This window comes from Mobula birostris, chromosome 5 (assembly GCF_030028105.1).
Source record: "Mobula birostris isolate sMobBir1 chromosome 5, sMobBir1.hap1, whole genome shotgun sequence".
Classification (NCBI taxonomy): domain Eukaryota; kingdom Metazoa; phylum Chordata; class Chondrichthyes; order Myliobatiformes; family Myliobatidae; genus Mobula; species Mobula birostris.
This window is the reverse complement of record NC_092374.1, coordinates 74,709,416-74,737,013: the sequence shown is the minus strand read 5'-3', so window position 1 is coordinate 74,737,013 and position 27,598 is coordinate 74,709,416. Positions and strand designations below refer to the sequence as shown.

The 27,598-nt window shown below is 41.7% G+C and overlaps 1 protein-coding gene across 3 annotated transcripts in view; it reads right to left on the bottom strand.

The window, feature by feature from the left end:
• jak2b (Janus kinase 2b) overlaps window positions 1-27,598 on the bottom strand; it is a 279,703-nt gene that overhangs the window by 84,371 nt on the left and 167,734 nt on the right. The window lies entirely within an intron of this gene.

Sequence of the window (27,598 nt, the reverse complement as noted above, 5' to 3'; positions counted from 1 at the left end):
AAGCCAGTATATCCTTCTTCAAGTAAGGAGACCAAAACTGCATGCAGTATTTCAGTTGTGGCCTCACCAGTGCCCTGTACAGTTGCAGCATAACTTCCCTGCTCTTAAATTCAATCCCTTTAGCAATGAAGGCCAACATTCATTCCATTTGCCTTCTTGATAGCCTGCTACACCTGCAAACCAACCTTTTGTGATTCATGCACAAGCACTCCCAAGTCCCGCTGCACAGCTGCATGCTGTATTTTTTTTTACCATTTAAATAATAATCTACTCTTTCATTCTTCCTTCCAAACTGGATGACCTTGCATTTACCAACATTGTACTCCAACTGCTAGACCTTGCCCACTCACTTAACCTATCTATATCTCTCTGCAGACTCTCTGTATCTTCTGCACAATTTGCTTTTCCACACAATTTACTATCATCAGCACACGTAGGTACACTACACTCAGCCCCCTCTTCCAGATTGTTAATGTATATCGTTAACAGTTGCAGGCCTAGCACCAACCCCTGCGGCACACTGCTCACCACTGATTGCCAATCAGAGTAACACCCATATATCCCAACTCTCTGCTTTCTATTAGTTAACCAATCCTGTATCCGTGCCTATACATCACCCCAAATCTATGCATCCTTATCTTATGGATAAGTCTTTTATGTGGCACATTATCAAAAGCCTTCTGGAAATCCAAGTAAATAACGTCTATTTGTTTCCCTCTATCCACTGTGCTCGTTATATCCTCAAAGAACTCCAGTAAGTTTGTTAAACAGGACCTGCCTTTGCTGAATCCATGCTGCATCTGCCCGATGGATCCATTTCTTTCCAGATGTTATTTCTTCTTTAATGACAGCTCCAAGTATTTTCCCAGCTATAGATGTTAAACTAACTGCCCTATAGTTACCTGTCTTTTGCCTACATCCTTTTTTGGACAGCGGCTGTCTTCCAATATGCCGGGACCTGCCCAAAGTCCAGAAAATTTTGGGAGATGCCCAAAGTCCAGAAAATTTTGGTAGATCATCACCAAAGCCTCTTCTATAACTTCTGCCATTTCTATCAGTACCCTGGGATGCATTCCAACAGGACCAGGGTGCTTACCCATCTTCAAGCCCACAAGTTTGCTCAGCACTACCTCTTTAGTGATAGCTATTGTATCAAGGTCCTCACCTCCCATTGCATCCATAATATCTCTCTTTGGCATGTTAGATGTGTCCTCCACCGTGAAGACTGACACAAAATAGTCATTCAAAGCCTCGGCCATTTCCTTATTACCCAATATCAATTCCCTCTTCTCATCCTCCAAGGGATCTACATTCACTTTAGCCACCATTTCCGCTTTATATAATTATAAAAACATTTACGATCTGTTTTTATATTTTGTGCTAGTTTATTTTCATAATCTAGCTTCCCTTTCTTTCTTGCTCACTTAGTGATACTTTGTTGCTTTCTAAAGTTTTCCCAGTCTTCCAGTTTCCCACTACTCTTTACAGATCAGTGTCAGAAAGAATCAAAGTGGAGTTAATGAGGGCAAAAAAAGATAGTAAGTTATGGTGCTGCAGAGAAGTAAGCATGGAATGGGACTGATGGATCACAGTATTCTTGTGGGAGCTGGAATGTTTCCTTCTGTGTTTTAATAAATAAAGATTATCTGCATTTTTCAAGCCACAAATAACCTCCCCTTCCAGTAACTTAAAGAGCCAAGTCACGTGTACTTTAACAGTAGCAACAATTTAAGGTTGTAATGTAGTTTTCACTCTACTAGTTCCCACTGACATTCTATTTTTAAGCCAAACATTACAAGCACCTAGGCTTCTGAAACCACTGATTTCAATGTTCTTCTCCTTTTCCTTACAACTGAGAATTTACTTAGAATAAACATTTAATTTAAAATACTTTATATCAATGCAATGCCTGTTACATCTTTTAAAATATTGTATGTTATTAAAACATGTATTTTTCTTCGTTCATAAACTGCTCTGCGTTTTCAGTGCTGCATACATTTTCACCTAAGTTGTTGAGATGGTTTGTCTATTACTGGGACTTGACACTGTGGTTTTGCTGGTAATACTATTCACCGTGATGCAGGAGGTTGTAGGCTCAAGTTTCAGGGCAAACAATTCAGAATAAGTACTGAGAAAGTTTTGTACTTTTGGAGGTGCTAACTTTCTGACAAACAATATTTTTAATGAAACAAACAACAAGGTGGGAAAACTTTTGAGTGCACTGTCTTGAAGAACAAAAGAATTATCCCTAATCTCCTGTCAATAGTCTCAGACACATAATTAAAACAGGTAATTTATTATCTAGAGTCATATAGCAGGGAAACAGGCCCTTTGGTCCAACTCATTCATGCCTTGTGGCAGCATGCTATTAAATAAGCAATCAATCTTACAGCAGGGATTGTAGTTACAGCACTGCACTGCTTTGGATGGTATGAATGCATAATATAAATGCAAGCCTTTATTGCAGAATGTGTATCAGCCTTGGGCACCATTTGGACAACTACTGAGTGCACTCAGTGCAATAGGTACTTCTACTGACATGAAGAAGAAATAGAAGAAACAAATTTGTAAGCCTGGACTTTCAAAAAGCAGAATACAGAGACAGGACATCTCCCTATATATTAACAGTGACTGCAGCAGAATCTCATCACTGACCATTTGTGACAGCTTCAACAAGAAATTCTTGTTGCTAGATCACACAAGCAGACATCCCACCCTACAAAAACTCATTTCAGGGAGGTATCACCACTATTTCAGGGAGGTAGCACCCCTGCCCCCCGCAACCCCATATCCCCACACCCCGCCTCCCGTCGACCTCCAAGGGTGCATGTATACAGGACATTTGATTATGAAAGAATACAATTTATTTGATCACATATTGAAACTATTTACACACACTCACATATATATATTCCTTGTTGAGTATTTTGTTGGCAGTCTCAAGGCTAATAGCTAAATGCTAATGCAAATAGCTTTTCTATTTCTTTTGCAAACTTTCCTTGTACTGTGATGTGGCTTGCTTGGCAGATTTGAATATTTGGCCGGAAGTCTCAACCTTATAGCAGTCTGTGTCAATGAATTTGTTAATTTTGCAAGACATTAGATTCCCAAGTGTTTTGTGAGACAGCTGATTTCTGAATTCTGTCTTAATGTGATGCACCATGCTGAATGCCCTTTCTACATCACAATTAGAATTTGGCAGCACCAAAAGCAGCTTCATCAACTGGCAGAGCTCTTTGAATCTCAACTGCCCTGTGCTCACAGATCTTACTTTAGACAGCTTCCCCCAGAATTCATCAACTGGCAAACTTTTGTAGTTTGGCACCAGTCCTTCAAGGTTAGTTGAGACATAATCCAGGACTTCCAAGTGGAGCTGTTCTCTTGCATCTGCCTTGATCACATTTGGAAATCTCTCTGCCAAAGTCAAAATCTGGTCTGGATTCACCTCATCTTGGCTCTCTGTATTGACCACTGACAGATTTTTCAAGATTTGGTCTCTCATTGGGAACTTCTCCAAGATTTTTTGAAAGCACCTGACATAGAATGCTCTGACATCTTTGAAGAATTGCTTTGTCTTGTAAGGGGGGGGGGGGAATCTCTTGTGCTTCTTCGCTTAGCAATTGCCTCCTTGCCAGGTACCCAGTAAAAAGCTCTTCATCTGGACAGTGAATTTCAGGGTATCTCCTGAATGTTCTGTTCTCTCAATACCTTTGGCTCAATAAATCTGCTTGCTATGTCATGCAGGAGCTCTTCTACACTCTGATCCAACTTAAAGAGGATGGGTGCCTTGTTATGAAAAATCAAACTGAATTTGTCAAAACATTGTGTGACATTATGGAGAAAGCATATGTGTATTTTCATTTGGGGGTCTTTCAGCCTCTTCTGAATATGAGATGACTTCTGATTCTCATTCTTTGACTCAAAATATGAAATAAAGGCTGGCCATCGGTGGAGCAGATGGTCCAAACCTTTTCCTAAAAAAAGCCAATGTGTAGGACAATGCTTTTGTACTCTCTGCTGGGCATCACTGCAGAACTCCTGAAACTGTTTTAGGTCTTCTCTTCGTTTGGAACTTTTCTCAAAGTAGTAGTAGATGCCAATGAGCAGTTCTTCAGGTGACATTGAGAGCTCCTTAGCAGCAGTTTTGGCACAAATGTTGGCCAGGTGACTTGGACAGTCAACGCTGTAAATATGAGGGGCCTGTGCTTTCACTCTTGATAAGACAGAGTTGTTTTTGCCAATCATCACATTGCAGTTGTCACTGCTAAATCCTACACAATTAGATCATTCAAGGCCTTTGTCACGCATGGATGATGCAATACAGTTGAATATGTTTTCAGTTTTGGCATCATTGCACACTAGCATGTCTACAAATTCACCTGTTACCTAATCCTGTGTTTCATTATAGTACCTGGCTAAAATGGCACATTCCTTCTCACACATGATATCGTTGCTTTCATCAACCAAAATACTGTATGGGCTTTTTTCTGTCCGGATGAACTTGTACAGATCCTCTGAACATTCAGTTCCATGCTCACAATTGCTGCTGCCTTGGCTGATGAGCAGGCATAGCTTTTTGCTATTTCTGTACTTATATTATATTATCAATAAACAATAGACAATAGGTGCAGGAGTAGGCCATTCGGCCCTTTGAGCCAGCACTGCCATTCACTGTGATCGTGGCTGATCATCCACAATCAGTACCTCGTTCCTGCCTTCTCCCCATATCCCTTGACTCCGCTATCTCTATAATGGAGCCGTTTTTCATTCTATTACAACTTTAAGCACATCTACAGGGAGTTCGGCCTCATCACGTGGGACATCAATAGAGTGGCTCCTTAGCAGCTAGCCGGCTAGTTTAAATAACATTAGCTATGCTAATGAACGAATGACACCTGTTAAACTCACCTCAACACGTCTTTTACAGTCATTTGGGCAATAGAAAAGTCACTGTTGCAAACAGTGCAGCCAGCAATACTGCCATTATTTTTGGCCTCTATTAGGCAGGGGTACAGTTTAGTGTAGTCTGGAATGAAATGCGTTTTATATATTTTTTTGAAACACTCTGCCATGGCAGTGCAGGACACAAAACTGAACTGATGAAGAGAAGAAGGTTGACTGTAAAGCCCGCTCACAGAGAAAACTGATCGGTCTACTTAGCACAAAGAGAGACCAATCAGGATGCTCGCTCTCGGTCCCGCTCTCGATCTCGCTCCCGCTCCCGTTCTTGCTCTCGCTCCTGCTCTCACTCTCGATCCCGTTCTCGCTCCTGCTCTCGCTCCCGTTCTCACTCTCGATCTTGCTTCTGCTCTTGCTCCTGCTCTCCCTCTCAAAAAATCAATTTCCGGGATATTGTATATAATTTGCGGGTGTCAGGGGGCTGCCATCAATATGCGGGAAACTCCTGGAACTTCCGGGAGAGGTGGGATATCAGCACGAGGTCATTGGTTAGTTGGCTACAAAATATTGAATACAATAAATCTGCCTTTGTGGGCATTATCTATGATTAACTTTTTAAATAATGCACAATTGTTTTGAAAAGGAAACAACACCTTCATAGCAAAACATGGATTAGCAAAAATGCAGACATTGAGGTAAATTGGTTTATTATTGTCACGTACTGAGGCATACTGAAATATTTGTCTGCATGTTGTCCATATACATAATTTCATTACAACAGTGTATTAAGGCAGTACAAAGTAAAACAATAACGAAATGAATAAAGAGTTATAGACACAGATAAAATGCAGTGCAAGCAATTAGTTGCAAGAACTTAATGAGATAGATTGTGAGGTCAAAAGTCCACTTCTATTAGGGAACTGTTCAATAGCCTGGTGGTACTGTTTTCTGCCTTGTGTACCTTCTACCCGATGGGGGGGGAAGGTGGAGAAGAGAGAATGTCCAAGGTGGGTGGGGTTGCTTAAGCTGGCTGCTTTACTGAGGCAGAAAGAAATATATAGACAGAGTCCACGGAGGGGAGGCTGGCTTCTGTGATGTGCTGAACTGTGTCCACAATTCTGCAGTTTCTTGCGTCATCAGCAGAATAATTGCCACAACAAGTCATGATGCAAGAGGATCAAATGTTTTCTATGATGAGTCAATAAAAACTAGTGAGGATCAATGGTGACTTGCCATATTTCTTTAGCCCCTTGAGGTAGCGGAGGCATCGGTGAGCTTTCTTGGCAGTGGCATCTACAACACTGAACCAGGGCAGGCTATTGGTGAAGTTCACTCTTAGGAAATTGAAACATTCAATCCCACTTGATCTCAGCACCATGGTTGGAAACAGGAACCTGTGCACTTACCCTTTCTAAAAGAAAATTTCCAGCTCTTTTGATTTGCAGACTTTGAGGGGAAGGTTGTTACCATGACACCATGTCACTAGGCTTTTAATATCCTTTCTCTACTCTGACTTGTTATTCGAGATTTGCCCTACCATGGAGTACTTGTAGGTGGAGTCAGAGTAGACTCTAGTCACATGCCAAGAGTATCTAGGGAGTAGAGTATGTAGTTGAGGACCCAGGGTTGAGGAGTAACAAAACACAGTAGTGGTGAGATAGCACATGGTTTTGTTCCACAATCACAAACTCATGCGGGGAGAAACAGTTTTAATTAGATGTTAAGTAGCAAAACATAAAGGACATATATTTTTAAATTAATTGTTTAATTAACTGTTTTGCTCTTTGAGTAGGCGAATAGGTTTCCTACAGGAAACAATTTCAAATTGGCAGACATGTCAGCTATTGTAAATGCACTAGACATGCAAATGATTATATTCATTTTATGATTCTGATATTGGTCCCCAAGAGGTAGAATACCTCTCCATGCTTTCACTCACCCTCTTTATCTTGCCCCCAACTTTTGAGTTTCCGATTTTAGTCCATCTGCCAAGTGGTGGTTCACATTGGTTTAGGTAAGGTAGCAAGGGAATTTATAGTAATGGAATCCGACCGATTGTTAGTCTGTGACATCCCAATGAAGGGCAACCACTCTCTTAGAGCAGACATGGGGAATGGTGGATTTAATTTCTCAATTTCTCAAATGAATGTGAAAGGCTAGTAGATGTTCTAGTGTGACCATGTTTTCACTGTAACTGCCACACAAATGTATTTTATCTAATACATATAGAAATTCTTATTGACAGAGACCTCTGGACACATACAGTAATGCCACTTGGCATACTATACATGTACTATACAGGAGAAGGTGATAACACGTGTATAATCAGTGTGATATGTTTTAACCAACACTTGTCATAAGGCCCACCTCCATCTAAGCCTCAGCCTTGAAATCGGAGGCATCCAATTTCCTTAAGGCTTCTCTCTATTGCAGTTCTACTGGTAACTATTGCCTCTCATTCACCACCTGCTTCCACCCATCATCCTTAACCTCCCCAACTAGACCCTGTAATTGGCCTTCATTCCGAGCTAATGTCATGGTCATCTATCTCCCTCCAAGTCTAACCCCACCACGAGCTCTGACCATCAATAATATACTGCAGTTTGACTGAAGTTAGTTGCAATGACAAAAAGGAGAGGAAAGTGGTGTTCCAATGTGAAAAGGAATAAAAACCGGTGCCACGATCTCTATATTTTTTTCTCTTTCTTTCCGGTCTAACTTATCTCCCTCCATCTTCTCTGCTCCAGCCAGATCATCTGTGATTAATAAACCTTCAGCACCCTTCTAAACCACAACCATTACAGACTTTCATGGTCTCCACCTTAGTATAAACATTCCTTTTGTTTCTCTCCACCCTCTCCCTTCTCTGCAACTTAAATGATGTTTTATTCCTCAGCTTTTCCTGTTCAAATGAAATAAAAAAATGTAAAGTCAAACATTTACACAATTGCTCTGAACTCATGATAATTATATTAATATAAGCATGGTTGAAAGTGTAAAGCTGATTTTCATTGCCTGATCTGTTGGGGTATTTCCAACATAGCTCTTTTGGTTTCAGTTCTTTGTAACAGCTCAGAACTGCAATTCTCAGATTGTATACAAATACTTGATATCTGATTTCACTCATTAATCTATCAACTAGGTGACCTTATAAACAATGTATCCCCATGGCAACCCTGTCTTCATGCCATCAGAGATATTCTATTTGATTAATCCATCCTGCTACCTCCCACCATACACTCTCTGCAATGTAAGAGTAATTGCTTTCTCACTCTCTTAGTTATGATGAAGGGCCTTCAATCTGAAATGTGAACTCTTTCTTTTTCTACAGATGCTGCCAACCTCCTGAGTGTTGCCAGCATTTTCAATTTTCATCACATAAATGATATCTGTTCTTGAGGAACAATACCTCATTTTCTGTCTCGACACATTGCAACCTTCAGGACATTCTATCATATTTCCAACTTTAGGTACTGCTTTCTTTCAGTCTGTATCAGAATTGGCTACTTTTGCCTGGCATCATTTTGGCTCAGATTTCCATTTATATCTAGATATTCTGACCTGCTTTAGATGCCCACAACCTTACAAAATATGTTACAAAGACATTTTATTTTTTTTTAAATACAGTATTTCTGTTTTTGCATGTTTCATCTATTCAATATATGTAATTGATTTACTTGTTTATTTATTATTTTTATTTTATTTATTAATATTTTTTCTCTGCTAGATTATGTATTGCATTGAACTGCTGCTGCTTTTAACAAATTTCATGTCACATGCCGGTGATAATAAACCTGATTCTGATTATTTGCTGTTTAATTATCATGGTTATTCCTTTGATCATAATTTTTCTCTTTGTTCTACCCATTCCTCACCCATCTTTTGGGGTGAATCAATCCCTGCCTCAGAGAATACCTAATCCATAAAAGGTCAACAGCAGATGTGATTTCTCTGGCTCTTCTCTCTGCATCTGGACAACACGAATTTGTATGTTGGGGTGCTGTCATTGAATACAGCTTAGTGTTCAAAACAATCATCCAATATTAACTCATCTTCAAGCTTCAAAATCTTGGCCGCTTTACCTCTGCAACAGGATACTCAGCTTCCTCATTGGCGGACTTTAATCAGTGAGGATTGGTAACAACATCTGCTTCACACTGATCAACAACACAGGTGGGCCAGTCTATATTATGGAATTAGCGGTGGAAAGAGTTGAAGAGATCTTCAATGTTCTGGGCATGAACAGATCAGATGACCTATCTTGGGCCCAGCACATAGTTGCAATCATAAGGAAAGTGCACCAGTGTCTTTTCTTTCTGAGGAGATTAGGAAGGTTTGGGTTATTACCGAACACATTAACAAATTTCTACAGATGTACTGTTGAATGTATCCTGACTATCTGCACTGTGGTCTGGTAGGTAATTTGAGTGCACAGGAACATAAGCAGCTACAGAGAGTAGTGAATCAATACATCACAGGCACAACCCTCACCACCATTCATAGTATCTACAGGAGGTGCTGCCTCAATAAGGCAACATCTATCATCAAAGACATTCACCATCTGGGATATTCCATCTTTTTGTAGCTACCATAGCAGGAGATGAGGAGGACTGACGTCCCACACCACTAGATTTAAAAACAGCTACTTCCCTTTAACTATTTTGGTCTTGAACCAACTGGCAAAACCCTAATCACTATAGCTTACTATCATTATCGTTTTGTATGTGTAAAAGTTATGTATAATTTCTGTTTTTCTTGTGGATGCCGCTGATACAATGCTCTGTGCCTGTGATGCTGCTGCAAGTTAAGTTTTTCATTGAACCTGTGTGTACATGTACTTATGCATGTGACAATAAACTCGACTTTGACTTTGAACTAACTGATTTTCTCTTCCTCAGTTTCGCTGAAGGGCGTCAGACACAGTGTGTTAATTGTTTCGCTTTCCACTTACGTTGCCTAACTCGAATGCTTCCAGCTTTTGCTGTTTTTTTTTTAATTTTAGGACTGAGTGGAGTCAGTGAACAGGAATGACTGAAAGGCACAGCCTTCTCTGAGTAAGGAAACGGCATGTCCTATGTAAATACTGAAGGGGTTTTAATGGGAGAAACACAGAACATGTTTCAGCCTGTAGGAAAGTACAAAAGAAAGGGAATTTGAAATAAAACTGCCTCTGATAATTTCAGGGAAAATTCTTTTACTCAGGGAACAATTAAAATATGGAACTTCCAATCTTTTAATATGTTTGAAAGAACTTAACATGCGTGTACTTAAGGGAAAGCAAAGTTGATAATGTGAAGTTGGCAAGCAGCATGTACAGAATGCGAACACCACTATGGATGTATCATAGCACCATATGACCCAATTTTATGTCGCCCAATTCTATATTAAAATTTCCTGTGAGCAGTGGGTGGGCACATTCGAACAAACTTCAGAGTAATCAACCATCATAGGGACTTCCAAGTGAAACCAAAAGAACATGACTACCACATCAAGTACATCTCTTAAAATGGTCACAGAAAAAAAGTGAATGATCTGTGAATGACTATACCAGTGAAGAATGACATTTGCTTGATATGGTCTCATACAGCAAGGTACAATGATGTCCCATGCAACCTGGCAAAGTCAACAAGGTTTTATGAAAAGAAACTAATACTTGACCAATTAATTGAATTACTTCAAGAAGTAAAGTGTACTGTGAATAAAAAAGAGAAATTGATAGATGATTTACATCTAATTTTCCAGATAGCATCTGATAAAGTACTAAATGAGAGGTCATTGTGAAAAGTAACAGGTCATTGTACAGGAAAGCATATATTGTCATTGTTGGACAAGTAGCTGGCTAACAGAAAGCATAAATGAATCTTTTGCTTGTTGATCCTATGTATTGAATGCCTTCCAATCTCTCCGCACCAATCCCAACCTCATCATCAAACCCGCAGGCAAAATGGGGTGCTTGTTGTCATGTGGCGCACTGACTTCTACCTTGCTGAGGCCAGGAAGCAACCCACAGACACCTCCTCAAACCTACCCCTTGAAGAGAAACTCATTCTGGGCCATCAAAAAAACTGTTTCCAACAGCATCACTGATCTTACCAACTGTGGTAAACTCCCGTTCACTGTCACTAAATTCATAGTTCCCTTAGCCTGTACAGCTCACTTTTACCTCCTACTTGAGATTCATAAACCTGACTGTCTGGTAGGTCTTTTGTCTCTGCCTGCTCCTGCCCCACCGAACTCGTGTCGTCATACCTCGATTCCATGCTATCCCCCTTGGTTGAGTCCCTTCCCAACTACATCTGTGACACTTTTCATGCCCTTAGTCTCCTCAGTAACTTTTAATTCCCTGGCCCTGACTGCCTAATTTTCACCATGTATGTTAAGTCTCTATGCACATCTATTCTCCATCAAGAAGGCCTTACAGTTCTCAGCTTCTTTCTCAATAAAACAACCATTTAAATCTACTGTTAGCAACAATATCTGTATTCACTCCTCATACAAGCCAACTACAGCAAAAGAACACAGTGAAAGCATGCTAGCACCTCTACGTCCTTAGGAGTTTGCAAAGATTCAGAATGATGTCTAAAACTTTGACAAACTTCAATAGATGTGTGGTAGAGAGTATATTGACTCGTTGCATCAAAACTTTGTATGGAAATACCAATGCCCTTGAATGGAAAACTCTACAAAATGTTGTAGATATGGCCCAGTCCATCATAGGTAAAGCTCTCCACACCTGAGCACATCAACATGGAGTGTTGTTGCAGAAAAGCATCACTCATATCAAGGATAAGCACCATCCAGGTCACGCTGTCTTCTCACTGCTGCCATCAGGAAGAAGTTACAAGAGCTTTAGGAGTCACACCTTCAAGTTCAGGAACTGTTTTTACCCCTCAGTCATCAGGCTCTTGAACCAGAGGGGATAACTTCACTTGCCCATCACTGAATTGCTCCCACAATCTATGGACTCGCTCTCAAGGACTCTTCATCTCATGTTCTCAATATTTACAATTTATTTATTGATTTATTATTTTTCCTTTGTATTTGCAAGGTTTGATGTCTTTTGCACATTGGTTCTTGTCTGTTCTATTGGGTGTGGACTTTCATTGATTCTAATGTGTTTCCTGAATTTATTGAGTAAGCCTGTAAGAAAATGAATCTCAGGGTTGCATAAGGTGACAAACATGTACTTTCATAATGAAATTACTTTGAACTACAGCAACATAGAAAGCATTGAAAGTACTCATGTAGGGAAAAAGACAGTTGACATTTTGGGTTGAGACCCATCATTTGGACCATTAGCTCATTTTCCTCTTCAGATGCTGCCTGACTTCCAGTGCCTTTGGTGTTCCTCCAGATTCCACCATCTGCAGTTTCTGTGCCAGCAAACCAACTACAGGTGTTACCATACCCCAGGGTAAAGAATTCCCTAAATTTATCATCTTCTGTAAAAGGTTGTTCCTACATATCCCAGTTTTCTATTACCATCCGCTAATCCAGTAGTCTCTCACTTCCGCAGTCTGAGGTATCCACTTGCTTCGAGCAGGCTTCATTTATACCGGTGCCTAAGAAGAACATGGCCTCATTCAGTAGCACTTACGTTCACATGACGAAGTGTTTTCAAGATGCTGGTGATGGAACATATCAACTTCAGCCTGAAAAATGACTTGGATCTGCTCAAATTTGCCTAGCATCACAAAAGGTCAACAAGAGGTGCCATTTCATTGGCTCTTCTGTCAACCCTGGAATATCTGGACATGGACAATACATCAGAATGCTCATTAGTGACTACAGCTTGGTGTTCTATACTATCAGCCACTCAGATCTAATCAATAAGCTTCAAGATCTTAGCCTCTATACTTCCTTCTGCATTGAATCCTTGATTTCCTCACCCGCAGACCCCATCAGTTTGGATTGACAGCAACATCTCCTCCACAATATCCTTCGACACAAGTTCACCACAAGGTTGTGTGCTTACCCCCCTGCTCTACTCACTTTATGCTTACGACTGAGGATAAGTACAGCTCCAATGGCATATCTAAATTTACTGACAACACCACTGTCGTAGGTCGAATCAAAGGTGGTGATGAATCAGTGTACAGGAGGGAGATTGAAATTCTCCCACAAAAACAACCTCTCACTCAATGTCATCAAGAGCAAGGAGCTAATTATTGACTTCAGGTGGAGGAAACTGGAGGCCAATAAGCCTCTTCTCATTGGGGGACCAGAGGTGGAGAATGTTAGCAACTTTAAAATCTTCTGTGTTATCATTCTAGAGAATCTGTCCTGGGTCTAGCATTTAAGTGCCATTATGAAGAAAGCCTCTATTTCCTGAGGAGACTGCAGAAATTTGGCATGCCATCTAAAACTTTGACAGACTTCTATAGATGTGTAGTGGAGAGTATAGTGACTGATGGCACACAGCCTGGTATGGACACACCAATGTCCTTGAATGGAAAAGCCTACAAAAAGTAATGGATACAGCCCAGTGCATCATGAGAAAAGCCCTCCTCATCATTGAGCACACTACACAGGGTGCTGTCACACAAAAGCAGCATTCTTCATCAAGGACTGCCACCATCCAGGCCATGTTCTTTTCTTGCTGCTGCCATCGGGAAAAAGGTACCTATTGAGTTCTGTATGTTAAGTATGCTTGAATTTGCTATATTTATTAAATAAGTTATTCTTGCTTGTTTATCATATATGATTGAATGGCGGAGCAGACTCAATGGGCCAAATGGCCAAAATCTGCTCCTATTTTTTAATGTCTAATGGCATTACGTCTGGATGGTTATTATTTGGTTGCCCTATCTGTAATAATCGATCGGTCATAATATAATTTGTATAACTCTGACTCTAAAACTGGATTAGGCTTGTATTTATTTAAAGTATGGTGCCTTTTATGAGTTTGTATTTTAAAGCAAGATTTTGGTGAATGATGGTTACCACTTGATTGTCCCTGTGTAAGTAATCAGATTGAGTTAAACTGCTGCAAGATCCTGTAATATTGTTGAATTGTTTCTGGTTTCTCTTGGCATTTTCTGCATTTATCATCTTGAATTTACTGGTCTCTTGTGTTGTATTTTTGAGAATTTTTGTGTAACCATCTGGCCCTGAATTGCCACAAGGAACCCTCTGCTTCTGAGAAGAGATCTTCAACTCCGAGCCGGGTGTTTGACACTTTCGTGTCAACATCTAATCTACTCAGATCGTGGGGGTGCCTTCCTTGGAGGGTCATGTTCTTACATTGGTTAACTTTTTATCTTGCAGTGATAATTTCTTCATTTCTCTGGGTTGTACTCTCATTTAAGTTTAGTGGTGTGTACTTCATATCGGAACTGCATATGCTCACATGGAGTGTCGAATCCTGTTTTTGTTAATGACAATGTATCATTGGAAGTTTTATCTGACTGTTGTGTGAATTTTTAATGTCTGTTATTCCGTTTCCTCCTTCTGTCCTTGGTAGTGTTAATCTAATTGTGTTTGAGTGTACCCTGTACATAGTGTATTCTAAAATACGTCGTTTCAATTCTTATTTTTCTTTGTAAATTTTCCAGATCGGTTTCAGACCAAGATATTATGCTAAAAGAATACGCTAATAAAGGTACTGAAAAAGGATTTATTGCCTTTGTTACATTTTTACAGTTGGGTTCTGCTTGGCAGATTTTCTTAAGCTTTAAAGTAAATTCTGTTGTAAGTTTTCCCTTTATCACATTATGATCTATTTTCTTTGCTTGTTGGTATCCCAGGAACATCTATGTTTCATATTCATCCATTGGTTGTATTATATCCTGCTGCTCTGTATTATGTTCTTCTAGCTCTATTGCACCTTCCTTTATGTTTAATGTTCTGCACTTATCCAATCCAAAGGTTAGATTTATATAGAAACATAGAAAACCTACAGCGCAATACAGGCCCTTCGGCCCACAAAGTTGTGCTGAACATGTCCCTACCTTAGAAATTACCAGACTTCCCCATAGCCTCTATTTTTCAAAGCTCCATGTACCTATCTAAAAGTCTCTTAAAAGACCCTATCGTATCCGCCTCTACCACCATTGCTGGCAACCCATTCCACACATTCACCACCCTCTGAGTAAAAAAACTTACCCCTGACATCTCCTCTGTACCTACTCCCCAGCACCTCAAACCTGTGTCCTCTTGTGGCAACCATTTCAGCCCTGGGAAAAAGCCTCTGACTAGCCACATGATCAATGCCTCTCATCATCTATACACCTCTATCAGGTCACCTCTCATCCTCTGTTGCTCCAAGGAGAAAAGGTTGAGTTCACTCAACCTGTTTTCATAAGGCATGCTCCCCAATCCAGGCAGCATCCTTGTAAATCTCCTCTGCACCCTTTCTATGGCTTCCAAATCCTTCCTGTAGTGAGGTGACCAGTACTAAGCACAGTACTCCAAGTGGGTCTGACCACCAGGGTCGTATATAGTTGCAACATTACCTCTTGGCTCCTAAATTCAATTCCATGATTAATGAAGGCCAATACACCGTATGCTTTCTTAACCACAGCTTCAACCTGCGCAGCTGCTTTGAGCGTCCTATGGAGTTGGACCCCGAGATCCCTCTGATCGTCCACATTGCCAAGAGTCTTACCATTAATGCTATATTCTGCCATCATATTTGACCTACCAAAATGAACCACTTCACACTTATCTGGGTTGAACTCCATCTGCCACTTCTCAGCCCAGTTTTGCATCCTATCAATGTCCTGCTGTAACCTCTGGCAGCCCTCCACACTATCCACAACACCTCCAACCTTTGTGTCATCAACAAACTTACTAACCCATCCCTCCACTTCCTCATCCAGGTCATTTATAAAAATAACAAAGAGTAAGGGTCCCAGAACGGATCCCTGAGGCACATAAAAGTATAAAAGCTACAGAGAAAGTGCAGTGCAGATAAACAATAAAGTGCAAGACCATAATGAGGTTGATTGTCTTATCATACAAGAGGTCTGGAAGATTGCAGATCAATTTCCTTAACCACCTGTGATAGGACAACCCTCTCTTCCCAAGAATGAACCTATTGAATCTCTTTTGGCTTGGCAACCTTCTACTGACTTACTCAATCTATATCCTGCTGCAGAGTCTGTGTATTCTCTTTATAACATATCCTCCTATGTATTTCCTCATCATTGATGAACTATCTGATTGGTAAATTAGAATGAGAAATCAGAGTTTAACTTAATGAATTATTTAAAATGCAAGAAATTCACAAATGGCAGGAATTGTAAGCCTCTATTAGACAGGTGGTTAATTGAGCAAATGGCCCCCTCTATGATATTTTTAATCTGTGACAGAGCCACAGGAACATACCTTTCAGCCCACCGTCCAGGGCAGCCATCAACCACCTAGTTACTCTGATCCCATTTTATTCTCCCACATTTCAGTAACTCCTACTTATATGTGGGGGTGTGGGCAGGTGATTTACAGTGGCCAATTAACCACTGAGATGAGAAATTATCTTTTTGTTCAGAGTGGTAAGGATTTGGAATACATTACCTTAATGGCTGCTAAAGACAGGAACCTCTTATCCCATTCCAACAGTACTTGGATGTGTGCTTGAAGCATCATGGACCAAGTGGTAGAAGGTAGGCTAGAAGGTGGAGATGTGATGGGTTGAATGGCCTCCTTCTATACAGTAATGTTTCAGTGATTCAACATTGTAGTTGAAAAGCTTGGGCAAGGGAGGAGCTTGATAAGGTTGCACTTATTGTCATGCTGCTCCTGGGATTTTCCCAAGAGCGGCACAAGTTAGAGAGCAGATTAGTTTTATAACATTTACCAAATCATGGGTCTGTTGCAACAGCAGAAAGGTGAAGAATGTTAAGTGCCTCATTCCTTGTTTGGAAAGTAACGTTATTGTTTGAGTTTTGAAAGATCCATATTGACTTTCTCTCTTTATGTAACCATGATAAACAGGGCATAGTTAGTAAAAGTTTCAAACATAATAACATCATTATGTTATTAGCCTTTTCCTAACAGACATTGAGTCACCGAGCACGGTTAGAACCCTTTTCACCCAACCAGTTTGTGCTGACCACTGTGGCCACCCAACAAATCCCAAATTCTTGTGTTCGGCCCAAGAACCTCTAACCCACCCCTTCATGTCCCAACCTAGTACTTTTTAAGTGGTAGGTTAGGACTTTATTCCATGGAGCATAGAAGAATGAGGGGAGATTTGACAGAGGTCTATAAAATTATGGTGGGTATAGATAGAGTGAATGCAAGCAGGCTTTTTCCACTGAGGCTGGGGGAGAAAAAACCAGAGGACATGGGGTAAGGGTGAAGGGGGGAAAGTTTAAAGGGAAAATTACAGGGGGCTTCTTCACACAGAGAGTGGTGGGAGTGTGGAATGAGCTGCCAGATGAAGTGGTAAATGCGGGCTCACTTTTAGCATTTAAGAAAAATTTGGACAGGTACATGGACGAGAGGTGTATGGACTGATATGGTCCAGGTGCAGGTCAGTGGGACGAGGCAGAAAAATGGTTCGGCATAGCCAAGAAGGGCCAAAAGGCCTGTTTCTGTGCTGTAATGTTCTGTGGTTCTATGGTACTATTGTACCTGCCTCAACCCTTCTTCTGGCAGCTCATTTCAATACTCACCACTACACTTTCTGTGAAAAGTTACCCATCAGTCCTTTAGAAATCTTTTCCCTCTCACCTTAAATCTAGGCTCTCTAGTTTTGGACTTCTGTACAGTGGGGAAAATACTGCTACCCTCCACCCTATATATGTCTCTCATAACTTGAAACATTTCTGAAAGGTCGTCTTTCATTCTCCTAAACTCGAAAGAACAAAGACATAGCTATAACTCAGGTCCTCTAGTCTTGGCAAGATCTTTAAAGTCATTTCTGCTCTTTTTCCACTTTAACCACATCTTTCTCATAACAGAGTGACCAAAACTGTACACAGTACTCCAAGTGTGGCCTCACCAATGACCTTTAACAACTGTAACATGATGTCCCAACTCTTATACTCAATGCCTTGACTGATGAAGGCTGATGTGCTAAACACCTATTTCACCACTGTGCCACAGCCTTCAATGAATGTAGAACATAGAACAGTACAGCACAGTACAAGGCCCTTCGGCCTACAAGGTTGTGCCGGCCCTCAAACCCTGCCTCCTATATAAGCCTCCAAATTAAATTCCTCCATAAACCTGTCCAGTAGTCTCTTGAACTTCACAAGTGTATTTGCCTCCACCACTGACTCAGGCAGTGCATTCCACACACCACCCACTCTCTGAGTAAAAAACCTTCCTTTAATATCCCCCTTGAGCTTCCCACCCCTTACCTTAAAGCCATGTCCTCTTGTATTGAGCAGTGGTGCCCTGGGGAAGAGGCGCTGGCTATCCACTCTATCTATTCCTCTTATTATCTTGTACACCTCTATCATGTCTCCTCTCATCCTCCTTCTCTCCAAAGAGTAAAACCCTAGCTCCCTTAATCTCTGATCATAATGCATACTCTCTAAACCAGGCAGCATCCTGGTAAATCTCCTCTGTACCCTTTCCAATGCTTCCACATCCTTCCTATAGTGAGGCGACCAGAACTGGACACAGTACTCCAAGTGTGGCCTAACCAGAGTTTTATAGAGCTGCATCATTACATCGCGACTCTTAAACTCTGTCCCTCGACTTAAGAAAGCTAACACACCATAAGCTTGCTTAACTACCCTATCCACCTGTGAGGTAACTTTCAGGGATCTGTGGACATGTACCTCCAGATCCCTCTGCTCCTCCACACTACTAAGTATCCTGCCATATACTTTGTACTCTACCTTGGAGTTTGTCCTCCTAAAGTGTACCACCTCACACTTCTCCGGGTTGAACTCCATCTGTCACTTCTCAGACCGCTTCTGCATCCTATCAATGTCTCTCTGTAATCTTCTCCAGTCCTCTATACTATCTACAACACCACCAACCTTTGTGTCATCTGCAAACTTGCCAACCCACCCTTCTACCCCACATCCAGGTCATTAATCAAAATCACGAAAAGTAGAGGTCCTAGAACAGATCCTTGTGGGACACCACTAGTCACAATCCTCCAATCTGAATGTACTCCCTCCACCACGACCCTCTGCTTTCTGCAGGCAAGCCAATTCTGAATCCACCTGGCCAAACTTCCCTGGATCCCATGCCTTCTGACTTTCTGAATAAGCCTACCGTGTGGAACCTTGTCAAATGCCTTACTAAAATCCATATAGATCACATCCACTGCACTACCCTCATCTATGTGCCTGGTCACCTCCTCAAAGAACTCTATCAGGCTTGTTAGACACAATCTGCCCTTCACAAAGCCATGCTGACTGTCCCTGATCAGACCATGATTCTCTAAATGCCCCTAGATCTGATCTCTAAGAATCTTTTCCAACAGCTTTCCCACCACAGACGTAAGGCTCACTGGTCTATAATTACCCGGACTATCCCTACTACCTTTTTTCAACAAGGGGACAACATTCGCCTCCCTCCAATCCTCCGATACCATTCTCGTGGGCAACGAGGACATAAAGATCCTAGCCAGAGGCTCAGCAATCTCTTCCCTCGCCTCGCGGAGCAGCCTGGGGAATATTCCGTCAGGCCCCGGGGACTTATCTGTCCTAATGTATTTTAACAACTCCAACAACTCCTCTCCTTTAATATCAACATGCTCCAGAACATCAACCTCACTCATATTGTCCTCACCATCATCAAGTTCCCTCTCATTGGTGAATACCAAAGAGAAGTATTGAGGACCTCGCTCACTTCCACAGCCTCCAGGCACATCTTCCCACCTTTATCCCTAATCGGTCCTACTTTCACTCCCGTCATCCTTTTTTTCTTCACATAATTGAAGAATGCCTTGGGGTTCTCCTTTACCCTACTCGCCAAGGCTTTCTCACGCCCCCTTCTTGCTCTTCTCAGTCCCTTCTTATGCTCCTTTCTTGCTTCCCTATATTCCTCAATAAACCCATGTGATCCTTGCTTCCTAAACCTCATGTATGCTGCCTTCTTCCACCTGACTAGATTTTCCACCTCACTTGTCACCCATGGTTCCTTCACCCTACCATTCTTTATCTTCCTCACCGGGACAAATTTATCCCTAACATCCTGCAAGAGATCTCTAAACATCGACCACATGTCCATAGTATATTTCCCTGCAAAAACATCATCCCAATGCACACCCGCAAGTTCTAGCCTTATGGCCTCATAATTTGCCCTTCCCCAATTAAAAATTTTCCTGTCCTCTCTGATTCTATCCTTTTCCATGATAACGCTAAAGGCCAGGGAGTGGTGGTCACTGTCCCCCAGATGCTCACCCACTGAGAGATCTGTGACCTGACCCGGTTCATTACCTAGTACTAGATCTAGTATGGCATTCACTCCTATCCGCTCCTACTCCTAAGTACCTGTTCCATTACTCTCTGTGGTGGCCTACCATTGACACTCAGTCCTATCCTGCTTTGCCTTTCCAAATTGCATCATCCCACCCTGTTCATGGACTGTTTGTCCCACTCCATCAGGAGGAGGCTGCTTAACATCCATGGCAGGTCAACCAGACTCAAATACAGTTACTTTCTCCAAGCAGTAAGGCTAATCAATGCCTCCACCCACTAACCCACCCTTCCACAACCCACAACATCACTACTTTATCATTCCCTGTCAGTCACCTTGTATACAGACAATCCTGTGCCGAGTGGCACTTTACGGAGATACAATCTGCTTATGCATAGTAGCTAACTTATGCAGTTATGTTTATTGAGTTTTTTTAAATTCTGTGTTCTTTTTATGCTGCATCTGATCTAGAGTAACAATTATTTCTTTCTCCTTTGAACTTGTGTCCTGGAAATAATATTAAATGATCTTGATTCTTCAAATTCATTTGCCACTCTTTGGCTCATCTTCCAACTCAGCGGTCCCCAACCACCAGGCCGCAAAGCATGAGCTACCGGGCCGCAAGGAAACCTTTCCTCATTCCCTGTCACACACTGTTGAGCTTGAACGCATGCGAGGTCATCACCCGCGCGTCATCCATGTTAGTGCGGGAAGGAGATCAACTCCTCGAGCTTGCAAATGACGGTGGGCTGAAAAGTATGTCTAACATAACATCTCTGCCGGCATTCCGAATCAAAGTCAAGGCTAAATATCCTGAGATAGCCATGAAAGCAGTGAAAACGTTGCTTCCATTTCCAACATTTTTCTGCGAAGCAGGAGTCTTCTGCAATGAGTGCAACGAAAACTAAATTGTGGAATAGACTGGACATAAGGAACCCCCTTTGAGTATCGCTGTCTCCCATCACCCCTCGATAGGACCGTGTTGTTGCAGGGAACAAGTATTCAGCCCAGGGCTCCCACTGATTCAGTGATATTGGTGTGTTGCAATGGTTTTATATGTTCATACAGGGAAAATATGTGCTGTGGGTTTAATATCCAAACGTTACTTAAAATATGACGCTATTGACTTATATAACCATATAACAATCACAGCACGGAAACAGGCCATCTCTGCCCTTCTAGTCCATGCCGAACGCTTACTCTCACCTAGTCCCACTGACCTGCACTCAGCCCATAACCCTCCATTCCTTTCCTGTCCATATACCTATCCAATTTTTCCTTAAATGATAATATCGCACCTGCCTCTACCACTTCTACTGGAAGTTGGTTCAACACTTACTTCAAGCTCCCCGTCCTCCCCTGATAATTGACTTATCACTATATTCATGCCAGGAAAATATGCACTGTGTGTTTAATATTAAATTCGTTAGATAAACCCTTTTAGAAACGAAATTGAGTGTATTAGCCACTTATCACCTATATTCCGGTCGTGAGTAACCCCCCCCCCCCCGAGCAGAATCGCCAAAAACGATGTGCAGGGGGAAAAAAATCGGCACGTACACGCATGCGCACTGGTGCCTGCACAAGGTTTCATGGTCATTGTAGTCTTTCTCAGGGTAAACACAACGTATTTGACTGCTACTCTTGTCCGTTGGCAACACCACCCCCCCGCCCCCACCGGGCCGTCCGGTCCACAAGAATACTGTCAATATTAAACCATTCCGCAGTGCAAAAAAGGTTGGGGGCCCTTGTTCCAACTGATCAAGATTCCCTTATAAGCTTATAACCTTTTTCATAATCAACAGCACTACCTTCATATCCAAATTATTTATATAAATAATGAATAACAATAGTCCCAACACTGACCTTGTTAATGTTCCCTCTATTTTTTTTACAGCTGTGTAGACCAAACCATTGCTCTGAGCAGGAAATTTTCTACATGGCCTGAAAACTGTGCAGCACTTTAATGAAACATTTTATAAAGGAAAATTCAAGCTGTGTGGCAACAAAGGCTACGTGCGCGGGAGTATTTCAGTTACCGAGTGGATGTAACAAGTTAAAGGAAACAGTGGGCCCTGTGTATACCACTAGCCACCAGCCTCCATTCTGAGAAACAATCTTTAACCACTACCCCCTACTTTCTATATCCAAGTCAATTTAGAATCCACAAGATTCAAATTAAGATTGCCAATGAAATTGGATCTTTTGAAAGACAAGGAAATTGGATCACATTGTGTAAAGTTTGTGCTTCAAACCGCTGAATATCCTTGAAAAAACTATTAAGGAATATAAAGGAAATGCAATCACGAAGTGGTTTCTCATCCCCTTGTTTGATGCACCAACACAGAGGTATGAGCAGTGGTGACTGGTAACGACTTCTGTGATTTCACAGCTCAGAACATCACAGAAAACTGCCTCTTCTCCATGGATTCTGTTTATGCTTCGCACTGCCTCAGTAAAGCAGTCAGCATAAACAAAGATCCTGGCCACCCTGGACATTCTGCGTCCTCCACTCTTCCACAGGACAAAAGATACCAAAGCCTGAAAGCACATACCAATTGGCTCAAGGACAGTTTCTACACTGCTGTCAGAAGACTAATGAATGTTTCCCTACTGTGGAAAGGTGGACCCTTGACCGTACAATCTACCTGTTATGACCTTGCACGTTTTGTTTACCTGCACCACACTATCACTGTAGCTGTTCCATTTATTCTGCCTTGTTATTGTTTTATCTTGTTCTACCTCAGTGCACTGTGGAATGATCTGATCTGTATGGACAGTATGCAAGACAAGCTTTCCACTGTACCTCGGTATATGTGACAATAACAAACCAATTACAATTCCATAGGTGTGTATTTGGGCTGGGGAGAGTCCATGCAGAGTATACAACATATGGGCTCACTTTGACCTGACTGACAGAAATAGGTGCCAGATATGTGGTGCCTGGGCCTAGAAGCCCACTTTAGATAGGTGCATTTTGGCCTAACACTGGTTGCAGCTTGCTCCCTCAGATTCCCACAATGTGACTCCCGAAGCCCTGCTGAATGTTTACTCACCTCAAACGTTAGCTCTGTTTCTCTCTCCACAAATGCTGCCTGACTTGCTGATTACCTTTGGCATTTTCTATTTTTATTTCAGATTTCACATGGCATGTTTACCTTAAGGAGGTGAGACACTGAGTTGAAGAGTTAGAAAGTTATGTTTCACCTTTGGTTAGGCTGCTTCTGGAATATTGCATTCAATTCTGGGTTCCCCATTGTAGGAAGAATGTTGAGGCTTTGGAGAGGGTTTAGAAAGTTTTACTGGGGGTGGGCTGGCTGGATTAAGGACACTTTTGTTTGTTTGGCACAACACTGTAGGCCATAGGACTTGTTCCTGTGGTTTACTGCACTATGTTCTATTTCCAAGTTGCTTAATTTTTAGACTCCAACATAATAGTAAGGCCAACTGCAATATGCCAGCTTGCCTCAGCAGCCAGTTAATACTCAAAGGATTCAGAGTACATTTATTATCAATGTATGAATTATACAACCTTGAGATTTGTCTGCTTACAGACAGCCGCAAAGCAAGAAATCTGAAATAACACAATTTAAAAAAAGACCAACACCCAATGTGCAGAGAAAAAGAAAAAAAAATGCAAATAATGTAAACAATAGGAGCAAGCAATAGCATTCTGAACCAAACTGAGTGCATAGCTCCAAATTCCCGGAGCAGCCAGAGGAGGCCCAAAGCCTCAGTCTCAGTTCATCATATAGTGGGGTAAATCACTGTAAAGCTCACAGACGTGAAGCGGGTAGCAGCTGGAGCAGTCTCACAGCCTCAGCACCGCGGAGAGAAGAGTGAACTTCGCAGGTGAGCGAGCAAAACTGGCCTGACTCTACCCTCCAGTCCTGACACCCTGCCTTTCCAGTCTATCCAGGCTGGCGTCTGCATCATTCAAACACCAGGTTTTCCCCCGCACTAGGACATGGGCCCCACCACAGCGATATACTGCGACAGCTGCGATTTAGTACACCTTCACTGTCTGAGAGCCTAGCACTAGTGCTGTGCAGAGTCTGCCAGCAAGCTGCATTTCTCTGCTCACGACCTTCAAGTTAACTGAAAGCTGGAATGGCCTTACTTGCTTGTTGGGGTTGTCAGTGGGAAAAGGAGAACCATGAAGGCAAAGGTTGTGGGGGAGTGGAATTATAAGGGATAGGACTGAACAGCTACTTTTATTCAATGCAGGAATATGCAAAACATTTGCTATTTTAAGAAATAATTTTAAAATGATTGTTGCATATCATGGAACATTATTTTCATAGATATGGACAAAGGACAAGGAATTCAGTGTATTTTATCATATTTTAAAAATAATCTTCAATTATGCAATACAGAAAAACAGAGCAATATATGAAAGAATTTCCTCATGTAGTTCTTGCAAAGACTGCTTATTGAATAGATGTAAAGTAATGTTAGTTGCTAAATCTTTGGTATTCACTTAGACTCTTCTTAAACGTGGCACTGAAATATCTGATGTATACTACTTATTACGAATATATTAAAAATAAGGATAGATTTTTCCAGCACCTTGTGCCTGCTCTGTCTCTCAATAAAATAATAAATTATCTTTTCCCTCAGTGCCATTTTCCTTAACACTTTTTGCTCAATTCCCTTAATATGCTAGAATCTATCAATTTCTGTCTCAAATACACATGGTGATTGAGCCTCCATAGCCCATATGGTTAGAGAATTGCAAAGACTTACTCCTCTCCATGAGAAGAAGTTTCTTTCCATCCCTGCTCTGAATAGTTGAGTCTTTATTTCGAGAATATGACCCTTAGTTCTAGACACTCCAGTCAGCAGAAACATTAGCTCCCCAATTGATTAAGATCCCACTGCAAACATCAACCCTGTCTATATTCCAGGAAGATCCATACATAACTTGTATATTTCAACCAGTTCACTTCTTATTTTTCTAAATTCTAGAATTGCTCATTGCATAATCTTTACAAAACCCCTTGGAACAATCAATCCAGGCATGGTCTCCCTATGGCCTAAAAAGCTAGGATACATTGTCTCTATCCTTGTACTCAGATCCTCTTACATTAAAGGCCAACATACCACAACATTAGACTCTGAGGATACAAGTGTGAACTGATTACAATGTGGAAACAAGGAAACAAAGTGGCAACAGTTTTGTAATACCAATGGGTGTGCAGTCACTCATAATTCAAAAATTGTACCTCAGATGAGTCAGCAAGAACCATAAAGATAAAGAAAGAACATTTTTCTGTTCCCAGATTGTGCTTTAATAGCCATTCTCAAATGGAGCACAGAAGTTCGCAGTGCTTTTAGGTTTGGGGAAGGGGAAGTTTCTTAGTTTCCAGTCATCATCACCATGTGACAATATTTATAGAAGTAGGATCATATGGATTTTTCTTGCCAAGCGTACAGACTCAGTGGTGGTGAGCCTCTGGTTAGCTAGTCCAGACACATGTTGGAAAGTGGCTGCTGTAACCAAAGACAACTGTCATCTATTCAGATGAGGGAATTGGCTTGTTGGGCATTGAGCAGGTGATTTTCCTATGCCGTACTGGTAAGATTGATCCATCACTGAGAGGTTTTTCATGACTCCCAGACTACTGTGTAGAACAAATCCTCTGCCTGAGTGAGGCCTCAAACAATAACCAGTGCTTTAGCTTCAGCACTGGATTTAGGGTGGAATCTTGTGGCCTTGTTTGGAGGGGCAGAGGAAAGTGGCAATACATATTAATATTTTCGTTTTTAACCGTTTGGATCCCATTAGATATGGGCAGAATCCAATACTATTCACCCACAGGGCTCCACATTAAGGTAGGGCAATGTGCTACAAAGCCAAGTGAACTAACCTTTGACTGCCCATGTGGGTCAGAGTGTCCAAACCAACAACAAGTAGAGCTGGGACATTAACAACAATTCAGTCCTCCTTTCCCAACCACAGATGTCACGTTGCTGAAGTCTTCCATAGCAAACAGTTCATTCTTCACCATGGTCCAACTGATTAATGATAGTTCCTGCAGTTTTGCACTGATACCTTGCAATCTTATATTCTACCTCACAGGCTGGATTGTTTATCTTGCTGTTCCTGCCAGAACTGCTGTTTTTCACCAGACCAGCAGAGTTCATTCCTGTTTGTTAAACTTCTAATATCCACTAACCAGTTCTTCAACACCCAGTGAGGTACTTCACTCCCACCCACCTCACCTACGTGTGACTCTCTGGTAACAGTGGCCAGGGGTCTGGTGGTATTTTTCTGTGCATTTTAACCACTGACTGGTGGGAGGCCTTGGTCTGTCTGAGACTCCAGAAAAGAAAGGGCTCTATGGCTGTTTCCAGGACCACAGTGGAGTAAGTGGAAGTGGGGGCAGTGGACTGACAAGATCAGGCTGAACGGTAGGGAACTGTAATACTACGTCTGTTATATTCACTTACACAAGAGAAACAATATCCAAAAATAAAAGGAAAAGGAACCTTCTGACTTTCATAACCCCATTATTTGCAAGTTAACATCAGCAGTACTTTCATTCTGGCTCTAAACTGCTGAAAAATTAAAACTATGGCTCTCAAAAGGACCTCAGTGTACAGCAAATCCAATGTGCGAAAGTGGGCAAGGGGCAGAGATTTTGACTCAATCCACTTCTAAGCTAGTCACTTCAGTTACTGCTTCTACTCTGATGCAGTAAATATGTAAAAATTCAGATCGGAACCATGACATTTAGAGAGCTTACCCAAAAAAGAGAATGGGATGAAAAAAGTACTCCCACTCATGAGATAATGAAACATATTACATAGACCCCTCAAAACATGAGCATTAACCTCAAGGCAGAAGCTGCACAACCTACAAGGGGAGAAACCTTTCTTTGAAAATAGATGGGAAGCATTTGGGGGAGGGAGATGAGGGTGGAGGCACATTCTAAAGAGTTGCTTGGTCAGACCAACACAAAGAGCTCAAATACGAGGAATTCTGCAGATGCTGGAAATTCAAGCCACACACATCAAAGTTGCTGGTGAACGCAGCAGGCCAGGCAGCATCTCTAGGAAGAGGTATAGTCGACGTTTCGGGCTGAGACCCTTCGTCAGGACTAACTGAAAGAACAGCTAGTAAGAGATTTAAAAGTGGGAGGGGGAGGGGGAGATCCGGAATGATAGGAGAAGACAGGAGGGGGAAGGATGAAGCCAAGAGCTGGACAGGTGATTGGCAAAAGGGATATGAGAGGATCATGGGACAGGAGGCCCAGGGAGAAAGAAAAGGGGGAGGGGGGAAACCCAGAGGATGGGCAAGGGGTATAGTGAGAGGGACAGAGGGAGATAAAGGAGAGAGGGAAAAAGAATGTGTGGATAAATAAATAAC